Genomic DNA, 10,783 nt, shown 5'->3' with positions numbered 1-10,783 from the left:
TATATGTGTGTGCTCGTGTGTGTGTTATCTATTCTTCGTTAGTAAAATAATTGCCTCTCAAAAAACGGTCAGTGAACACAAGAATACATTGTAAGAATACGTAATGAACTGCGCCTTTCAACGGCATAATAATTTCCAATATCTCTTTTTATTCTGAATTTTAACTTGCCAACCTGTGGAATAATTCGCCTTCCCGGAATTGTTAGAATTTTTATCTCTCAGGTTCTCAGAGTCTATAGACCGGCTTTTGTTTTTAAGGAATTCTTTTTAATTAGTGATTTATGGCTTCAGCCTTAACAGCCTTGTTCGTTCGTGGTTTTTAATTTTTTTTTTTATTCGATTTTTTTTTTTTATCGGTCATCCAAATGATGAATTTGAAGCTGAGGTGATATTTTAAATTGATGGAAACTGAATTGGGTTTTACCCAAAGATCTAGTTTATGTTTTGTTTTTATTTAATTGTATTTTGAATTTTCAGTGATATCCACCATCTCTCTCTCTCTCTCTCTCTCTCTCTCTCTCTCTCTCTGCCAAAGACTTGTCCCGCCACTCTTTTGTCCATCAATTACGAATTTGGAACACCATAAGATGGAGGAATGGGGGTGAGGGGCGTGAATGGGGTAGTGGAAGGAGGAATCTGCTACATGGTATTTGGGGGGGTATTGGGGATTCCCTGGGGTACCTCCAGGAGAGGGGGTTGAGTAGGGATACCAAAGACCTATCTCAACAGGATCTTAGGGACGCTATTGGATCCCCCTACCCTATGAGGAGGAGGGAGACACCATAAGCTTCCCCCTTCATATTTTTCCTCCCCTCCCTCCCATCTCCATCTCTCCCCTCCCCCTTCCCCTGATGGAGGATAGACCACTCCCTCTACCCTCCCCTTCCCGACCTCCGACCTTCTAACCCCTCCCGTTTCCTGTTATCTCCTCCCCTCCCTATTTTCTCCCCTCCCCTTTTCCCTCCTCCCTCCACCTCCCCATCCCCTCTGTCTTCCCTTCCTTAACTATATACGACAACCAGCTCCACCCCCCCCCCCCCTCCGCTTCCCAATAATCGCTGGACATTGCCTTACCCCCATGTCATTTATCCCCTCTATTTCCTCTTTATCTGTCTTGTCATCTCCCCTCGTTCATTCCTCCGGCATTTGCTCTGCCTTTATCCTGTTTCCCCTCGTACAACTCTTCCCATCACAGATGTCATTCCTCTCCCCTTTTCCTCCCGGCTATCGCCCATACACACGCCCATACACACGCCCATACACGCCCACTATGACGTGGTGTGGTTGGTGGGTTGGCTTTCGTGGATGTCGCCCTTGAATTAGGACATTCGAAGTTCGGGTATTTTCATTAGAGAGAGAGAGAGAGAGAGAGAGAATTTAAGCCATAGAGCTAGCAGAAAAATGTATAATTTCAAATGTCAAAAAAGGAATATATATATATATATATATATATATATATATATATATATATATATATATAATATATATATATATACACACATATATATAATGTGTGCATAGATAGATAGAGATAGATAGATAAATGAGAGAGAGAGAGAGAGAGAGAGAGAGAGAGAGAGAGAGAGCGAGAGATGAGAGAGCATAAAAGCAGCATGCATGTCAAAAAAAAAAAAAAAAAAGGGGCTCACCAGCCCATATATAATGAATTTGAATTTGGCGGGAATTCAAACCTAAACTGGAATCTAATTGGAAACAATTAACTGGATCAAATTCGTGTGGGGGGAGGGGAGGGGGAGGGGGGAGGGGGGTTGGGGGGCAGGTGGGCATTCCGGAGTTGACGAGCGATTGAAATCGAAAAAAAAGGAAATTGGATGATAATAGATGTGTTGTAGGTTGCGAATCTGAGAAGAGATGGTGTTTATATTAACACAGCCACACATTATTTTTATGTAAGACTTACGAGCATTTTATTTCGTATTATAAAAATAAAAATGAAATATTAACACACACACATTCACATTTTTTCCATGGCCTACATACCTCGCGTATTAAACAATGTTTTGAAGTGATAGACCATTTATTTATTCCCAATTAAGGACTCTTTAACGCCAGAATTCAAATCCCTCTTTCAACTCGAACGCAAATCTCTCATACTGTGATCGCCTTTTACCGGCGTCCATAAAAGACTAATCCATAAAGCAACATTTTCTTTGATCTTTTGCCAACAAACTAACAAATAAATACTGCTCTGATGATTCTAGGACAAAGACATGCATCCTGCAAAAAAGGGGGTCCTTAGAACAGAACCCAAGAACTAAACCGTTCATAGGATTTGGTAGGTATTAGAAAGGAGTCCTTAGAACAGGTACCAGATAAGGGCATGCTTACGATAAAGGCCGAGAACTTTGAAAATTGTCCTTAGAAATGGAATACTAACACAGGCATAGTTGCAAAAAAGGCTGGGAATTGGCTGATATGACCATTAATGGGAGTTAGGATATTTGAAGACAGAGTTACGACTAAGATACTTACTAATCATACGTTGGACTGATACCGGAAATCTTCGTTGCAAATTTTATTTTAGAAAAAATAAGAGAATTTTGGGGGGGACAGAAATTTACTCAAATAAAAAATAAGGCGAAAACTAAGTAAAATGAGAAAATTATATATATATGATATATATATATATATATATATATATATATATATATATATCAGATTTACGGAGATACACATTGCGTGTAAAGTCATATATTATGAAGAGGCGTAGGCAGCTTGACAGAATTAGATTCAGCCGAAGCAAAACTCATTAAAAAGAAAAATAATAATAAAACAAAAACAAACATTTTGAGGCGAAACGAAACTCGAATCAGCCCAAACAAACCTTAAGGATCAGGGGTGGGGGGGCTTTGGGGGAGTGGGGGTTTGGGGAAGGGGGGGGAGTCAGCAATACACGAAGACCCCCTTCATCAGACTCATTTTGGCATCGGTACCATTATGTGCCTCCAGCCTCGAGTGGGTCGTGTTGCAATGGGAAGTGGGGAGGGGGAGGGGGTGAGGGGGAGGGGGTGGGGGGGGAGGGGGAGGGGAGGGGGGAGGGGGGAGGAGAGGAAAAAGGAAGGCACTCACTCTTCAGTTGTATCTCTTGAGGCTGAGGATGATGACATCTTTTGGGAAGGAGGGAGGGGGAGGGTAGGGAGGGGAAGGAGGGAGGGGTGAGGAGGTGCCACTTCACCTCTGCAAGGCCACTCAGACACGTCCTCTTGTTTGTGCGATCCAGGGGGGGCTAGGGGCGGGGGGGGCGGGGGGAGGGGGGTTATTTTTCAGGGGATTGTGGGTCATGTACATAATAAGTTAATAATATAGAACACATTTCATTTAATGATATATGTAATATTAATGAGAAGAAATTCACAAAATCGTAATTAATTTGCTGTGTATTATTAAAATTTTACAATTATATCCTGAATCTTTTATTTGTAAGATAATACAAATCTTTCTTTTTTACCTTTTATTTTTTACAAATAATAGAATTTATTAACATGACTGTGTTCTAATATAAGGACAATGTGTTTAATTTAGTGTTATGTACTAAATATGTATATATATATATATATATATATATAATATATATATATACATATATATGTGTGTGTGTGTGTGTGTGTGTATGTATATGTATATAGTATCTATATATATATATATATATATATATATATATATATATATATACATACATATAAATTTGGATGCTGGCTAGCCTTACATGTCCGCACGTAAGCCGTAAAAATGGTACGGACATTTGACCTCGTAGGCGAAAAGACCTTTGTAAATCTTGTTGAGTGTGTTTCATGTCAAACAGGATTAAAGCTCTCTCTCTCTCTCTCTCTCTCTCTCTCTCTCTCTCTCTCTCTCTCTCTTCTCTACTCTCACACGTTTATTTTCTCGTTTCTGGAACTTTTGTTCACCAATCCCAACCTCTCTCTCTCTCTCTCTCTCTCTCTCTCTCTCTCTCTCTCTCTCTCTCTCTCTCTCTCTCCACACGTTTATTTTCTCGTTCCTGGAACTTTTTGTTTGCCAATCCCACCTCTCTCTCTCTTCTCTCTCTCTCTCTCTCTCTCTCTCTCCTCACTTATTTATCGGATAATCGTTTTATTCCTCTAACGTTTATTTTATATTTGTCTCTGGAAAAAACATTCTCCTACCGCTCGTGAATTTCCTTTTATCAATATTTTATTCATTTTTCCTCTTAATAATTATACGAATTCGGTCATGGTTTCATGACATGTTATATTTTCGCTTACTCGGGGAGTAAGCCTACAAACTACTTTTTTGTTGTTGTTGTTGTTGTTTGTGATGGGGGTTTAGGAAAGGACTATGGAAGAGCCTAAAAAGGTCTGAAAAATGTGTTTTGCGTTGAGTTAAATATACAAGAATTTTTGGATAGGATATTTTTTATTTATTTATTAGAGTGGAAATGTAAAGAATGAATATTGTGCATGTTGAACAGTACAGAACAATTATTTCTAATAAGATATAGCGTTCATTTTAATTTTCGTTGGTGAAACAAGGCTCTATTCGACCATAGATTTTAGCACGTTTTAATTTATATGATGTACTGAATTTAGAGGCTATCTTGTTCACAACAGTCCTTAAAACAAACCAAGACTGAAAAATGAGACAAACAGCGTCAGGTAAAGACTTTTTTTTTATTATTTCTTTTTATTCTCTTGTTTCATCAGCGCTCAGTCCTCTTCACGCTGGACGATCTGCGATGAATTACTGTTTAAAGCAGAACGCTGGGAGACCTTGTCGTCGCTTGTGTTGCTTTGCCTTGCTTTGCTTTTACTTTGCTTGCTTGCTTGCTTATTTAGTTTATCTTTGGTATGGTTGCAGGTTTTTTGTTGTTGTGGTATAATTGAGGAAATTTATGCTTTTATATTACATATATATATATATATATATATATATATATAGGTATATATAGGTATATATATGTATATATATATATATATATGTATGTAAATTATTATATATATAGATATAGATATCTATATATATATATTATATATATATATATATATATATATATATATATATATATATAATATATAGATATATATATATTATATATATATATATATATATATGTATATATATATATATAGATATATACATATATATATAATATATATATATATAATATATATATATAGATATATATATATATATATATATATAATAATATTATATATGTCACTTATAAACCTGTGGCAATTGAACATTCGCAAATATTAAGCCATGAGTATCGTTTAATAGCGAATTCACTATTACTTTGGAAATTATTCCCAGGGTATAGTGAATTCGATATTAGTGGCTTAATATTCGTGCGTATGTATGTTATGTAAATTTGTATAAACACGATGCATGTCTTATTAATATCTGGATGAAAACCGAAGTTTTATGCTCTGAGGATATAATATTTCGTAACGAAATAAAAATGCTCGTTGCAATTGTTACGTGTTCAAAATAATTATCTGTCATCGACAATTCACATAAAATTTCTCTTAAGTCAAATCGGAAATTGAATGAAATATTTTTTTATATTGTCTGTGCTTCGAGCATTTTTCATCGTATGTTTACCTGGATCACCCGACCGTTTTATTGCACATATTGCTTTAATGCAGGACCCCTGAATTGATTGCGTAATCCGCATTGAATTGTCTTTTCTTTTGTTTAATAACAATGCTGTGTAGCGGCGCATTTTTACATTGAAGTATGATTGCAACGCGTAAAAAATCGCGCGTTCGATTAGCGTTCGATTCGCGCGCTTTTTTGCCCCCCCTCCCCCCTCCCCCTTTCAGAATGACAGACTGGTCTGTTGGTTCATTCACAGACATTCACCCGTTCTTTGATTGATTCACTCATTCATTCAGCCCCAGTTGATTGAAAGACTTAGACTGCTATCGTTTTTACGTTTTAAGCGTAGTATGGCAAAGCGTAAAAACCGCGCGGTCGATTCGATTCGCGCGCGTTTCGCACGCGATTTTTTTTTCTTCTTTCTTTCTGATTGATGGACTAGTTTTTTTTTTTTTTTTTTTTTGTTATTCACACGACGTAGACCTTCCTTCCCCCTCATTCACTTATTTCATTCATTCGGCGTAATTGATTATTCACTACGACGTAGACCTTCCTTCCCCCTCATTCACTTTATTCATTCATTCAGGCTGTAATTGATTCATTCATTCAGATCCAGTTGACTGAAAGACTTTTAAACTGCTTCTGACTGATCTTTCCAAGTCGTCAAACTGCTGACGCGCGCGGTTTGAGGGGCGGTTTGTTTTGACCCTCGCTTTTTGCATATTTAAAAAAAAAAATTATATTTTTTCTTTTAATCTTGTATGCTTCCTGGCTTACTTGCTTGCTTGCTGTCAGTCACCGTAATTGCTTTTCTTTCGTTCACGGTTTCCTCTCTCTCTCTCTCTCATCTCTCTCTCTCTCTCTCTCTCTCTCTCCCGGGAGCTGTGGGCGGGTTTTGCTTGGCTGTGCATGTGTGTGTTTGTGACTGTTTGTATGTTTCTGTGTACGTGTATGTGTGTATGCGTGCGTGCTTGCTTGTGTTGTTTCTGTTGCTTGAATCTACGAGGTAAGGTAAAGCTTTGTTTTATTTATAGAAGTAACATTAAAAAAAGCACTGTTTGTGATTTATATATATATATATATATATATATATATATATATATATATATATATATATATATATATATATATATATATATATATATATATATAATATATATATGGATCTATATATATATATAATATATGTGAAAGAAAGGTAGTTCTCACAAAACAAGCTCTTTACTCTCTTAGGAATCTTATGTCATTAATAATAATAATAATAATAATAATAATAATAATAAATAATAATAATTTGTTTTTAAGCCTCGTAATTTGACAAATTTGATCGATCAAAATCCAGAACTCCATGTAAACTTGCTTTCATACATAGTCTCTGCGTATGTTAAGCTTTGAATCTAGGATCCCCCTCCCGGCCCCCCTTAACCCCCCCACTCCCACCCCCCACCCCCCTCCCCCCGGCCCAAAATAATTTCAGAGGATTTGGAGTTGACCCCCTGGTGTCGTAACCAATATCCGTATGTTTTGAGTTTTTCATTATTAGCAAAGTTTTTATTTATTTATTTATTTATTTATTTTTTTATTTTTTTGTTTTTTTTTTTGCTCCGAAAGTTATATATCCGTGAAAATTACTTTGAAATCTCTCTGAGTTCAGGATATACGAAGACCTAGAGAGAGAGAGAGAGAGAGAGAGAGAGAGAGAGAGAGAGAGGTGGTTAGTGCTTGTGGTGAGAGTGTTTTGATTCGTCTCTGTGGTAATGTTTCGTTCTCTGTGTAATGTTTCTCATGTTGATGTTCGGTGAAGGTTGTAATGTTTCTCAAGGTTTTGTGTCTACGAAATTCTAATGTTTCACATGTTGATGTTCCCGGAGTTGTAATGTAATGTTTGTCACGTTGTTCGTCGGAGTTTTGTTTAATGTATCATTTTGATGCTGGTTGGGGATGTGATGTTCTATTTTGATGCGGTTGGGGGGATGTGATGTTTCTCATTTTGATGCTCGTTGGGGGATGTGATGTTTCTCATTTTGATGCTGGTTGCGGGATGTAATGTTTCTCATTTGATGCTGGTTGGGGGATGTGATGTTTCTCATTTGATGCTGGTTGTGTGATGTACTGTTTCTCATTTTGAGCTGGTTGATGTAATGTCTCTCATTTTGATGCTGGTTGGGGATGTAATGTCCCTCATTTTTATGCGGTTGGGGATGTAATGTCTCTCATTTTGATGCTGGTTGCGGGATGTAATGTTTCCCATTTTGATGTTGAGATGTTTGTGGTACATTAGTCTGTTTTTTAATGTTATTGTATCTTTTGTGAATGTTAATTTCTAACATTGAATTTTCTAGTGCAATTAGAGTAATATATATATATATATATATATATATATATATATATATATATTATTATATATATATATATATATTTGTGTTTACCGTTTGTGCTTCAAATGAGGGCGAATGTCGTCCACCGGGAATTCGAAGTCGCCGGCGCACCTGTTTGCATTTAATTGAAAATGGTTAGGCTTAGGGCCAAATTTAATTACGAGTTTCTTCGCTTTTTTTTTTATTCCGGGTAACGTTAAAGTAGTACCTATGTTTTGGGTAGTCGTCTGTTGATGCTTAGAGAGAGAAGAGAGAAGCTTGGATCGCAGTTGCAATTTGAGAGAGAGAGAGAGAGAGAGAGAGAGAGAGAGAGAGAGAGACTGATTCCTTTTACCCCACAAAAGTGACTCAAAGCGCCTCAGCGGCGTGGTTGGTATGGTATTAGCGTCCATCCTCGGTGGTCACGGGTTCGATTCTCGGCCATTCCATTGAGGAGTGAGAGATGTGTATTTCTTGTGATAGAAGTTCTCTCTCGACTTGGTTCGGAGGTCACGTAAAGCCGTTGGTCCCGTAGCTGAATAACCACTGGTTCCATGCAACGTAAAAGCACCATACAAACAAAAACAAACAAACAAGAAGTGACTCAAGCAAACCCCACCAAAATCACAATCAAATCAATCTCAACCCCACGAGAGAATTAAACCCCAAGTGTAACAACCTATTCATACCACCGAGGAAGAAAACCAATTTATTTTTTTTTTCCTATAAACAATGATGGTTGCGTTTCATTTTTTCCACAACAGATTACGAGAATATAAGCAATCCCTTATAGCTTCCCGGAACCCAAGTCGATGAAATTACCTAACTGGAAAGTGGAAGCTACTGGATACAATTACGAAATCACGAAAGCTTCCATAAACACAGGACTTAGACATAAGATATTGATTATGGAGAGAAAATACGTCCAGACATTTGGGGAGGTGTTTTTAGGGAATGAAAATCCACGACGAAAAGAAATACATAGGAAATAGGATTTAAAAATACAAAAGAAGAGAAACTACTGAATAAGAAAGGGGAAAATATTCGCAAATTTCAGTAACGGTTCCTCTAAAGATGCCTCATGTTCGTGGGGAGGTGGTTTCAGGCAGTGGAGAAGAAACAGAAACGGAATACAAATTAAAAATTTAAAAAAAGGGTACGGGATATACCGCCCCCCCCCCCCCCCCCCCCCCCCACCCCCCGCCCCCCCCCATAGGGATATGCGTAATGAACAGACAAACACACACAGACAAAACCCGCAACAACAGCCAACAGCTTCGTTTCTGTCCGCTGAAATTAATGATGGTATCTGTTACGCCGGCGACGGCGTGAAAAGGGGGTTATATGCATGGCCTTAAGCTCTCTCTCTCTCTCTCTCTCTCTCTCTCTCTCTCTCAGTCCATTGACGATATACTTCACGTTAATGAGGAGGCTGAGCGTATGCGAGGAAAGATATTATATATACGACTGATCCTACTTAGCGGAATAGTTTATTTTTTTATTTTTTTATTTTGCTTTACGTAATTTTTCGTTAAATTTTACTTTTAAGTAATTTTTTTTTTTTAATTTTATTTTACAGAATTATTTTTTCATGTTTTACTTCACTGGTTTTTTTTTAAACTATGCTTTACAGTAATTTTTTTTTATATATTTTACTTTACAGAATTATATTTTTTATTGTACTTTACAGAATTAGTTTAGTTTTTACTTTACAGGATTATTTTTTCATATTTTACTTTACGTATTCATGTTTACTTTACAGATTTTTTTTAGATTTTTCATATTTCACTTTACAGAATTTTTTTTTTATATTTACTATTTTACTTTACATACTTCACTTTACAGATTACTTTACGATTTTTTTTATTTTAGATTTTACTTTACAGTTATTTTTTCATATTTTACTTACAGTTTTTTTTATTTTACTTTAAAGAATTATTTGTTCACATTTTACTTTACACACACACACAGAGACCTTGCCTTACAAACCTTACATCTCGTTCGGGTTGCCCCCCGGGCCCAGGTCTCTCAGTGTGCGGCACCTCTAAATGTCTACCAGAGAATTGCTAGTATCTTCCGGTATATTTGGGCCATCTTCCAATCTTGGATGGTCTGGATGCAGCTTAGATACGTATTTGTCGAGGCTTTATTCTTAAAACACTACTAACGCTCACTCCTGATATAATCCTAAGATGAGCTGCAACGCATTGAATAGACGCTGCATTATCGATGCTGGTGCGTAGTGGATTAATGTCTTGTTTGTGCTTTCCTTAGTTTCTGGTATAGTTTTTTTTTTTTTTTTTGGGCACTTATTAATTCTACCTCTGCTTGCTCTTTCTGATATTTTTTAGCTCCGTGATGTTTTCTGCTATTCCTTCTATCTGTTTCCATGCCTGAATTATTATGTAGCGTTCTCTTCTTTCTTTCTAGAGAGAGAGAGAGAGAGAGAGAGAGAGAGAGAGAGAGAGAGAGAGAGAACTGCCAAAGTGTATTAGAAAAGTACTGACAAAGTAAATCATATAAGCCAAGAAAGAAAGAAAGAAAGATAGTAGCAAAATGAAGCAGAGAGAGAGAGAGAGAGAGAGAGAGGGTGGAAGTATTTCGGCAAGTGATCAATTCCTTTCTCGTACACACTGAGGAATCTTCGGGCTGGTTGAATCCCCCCCTTACACTCTGGAGGGGGCGATATCGCTCAAAGAATTCCTCCCAGTGAATTCCTCTCTCTCTCTCTCTCTCTCTCTCTCTCTCTCTCTATGCATCATTTTGCTACTATCTTTCTTTCTTTCTTTCTTGGCTTATATGATTTATTTTTCATTACTTTACAA

Source organism: Macrobrachium nipponense, chromosome 26 (genome assembly GCF_015104395.2).
Source record: "Macrobrachium nipponense isolate FS-2020 chromosome 26, ASM1510439v2, whole genome shotgun sequence".
Taxonomy (NCBI): Eukaryota; Metazoa; Arthropoda; class Malacostraca; order Decapoda; family Palaemonidae; genus Macrobrachium; species Macrobrachium nipponense.
This window is presented reverse-complemented; position numbering follows the sequence as displayed.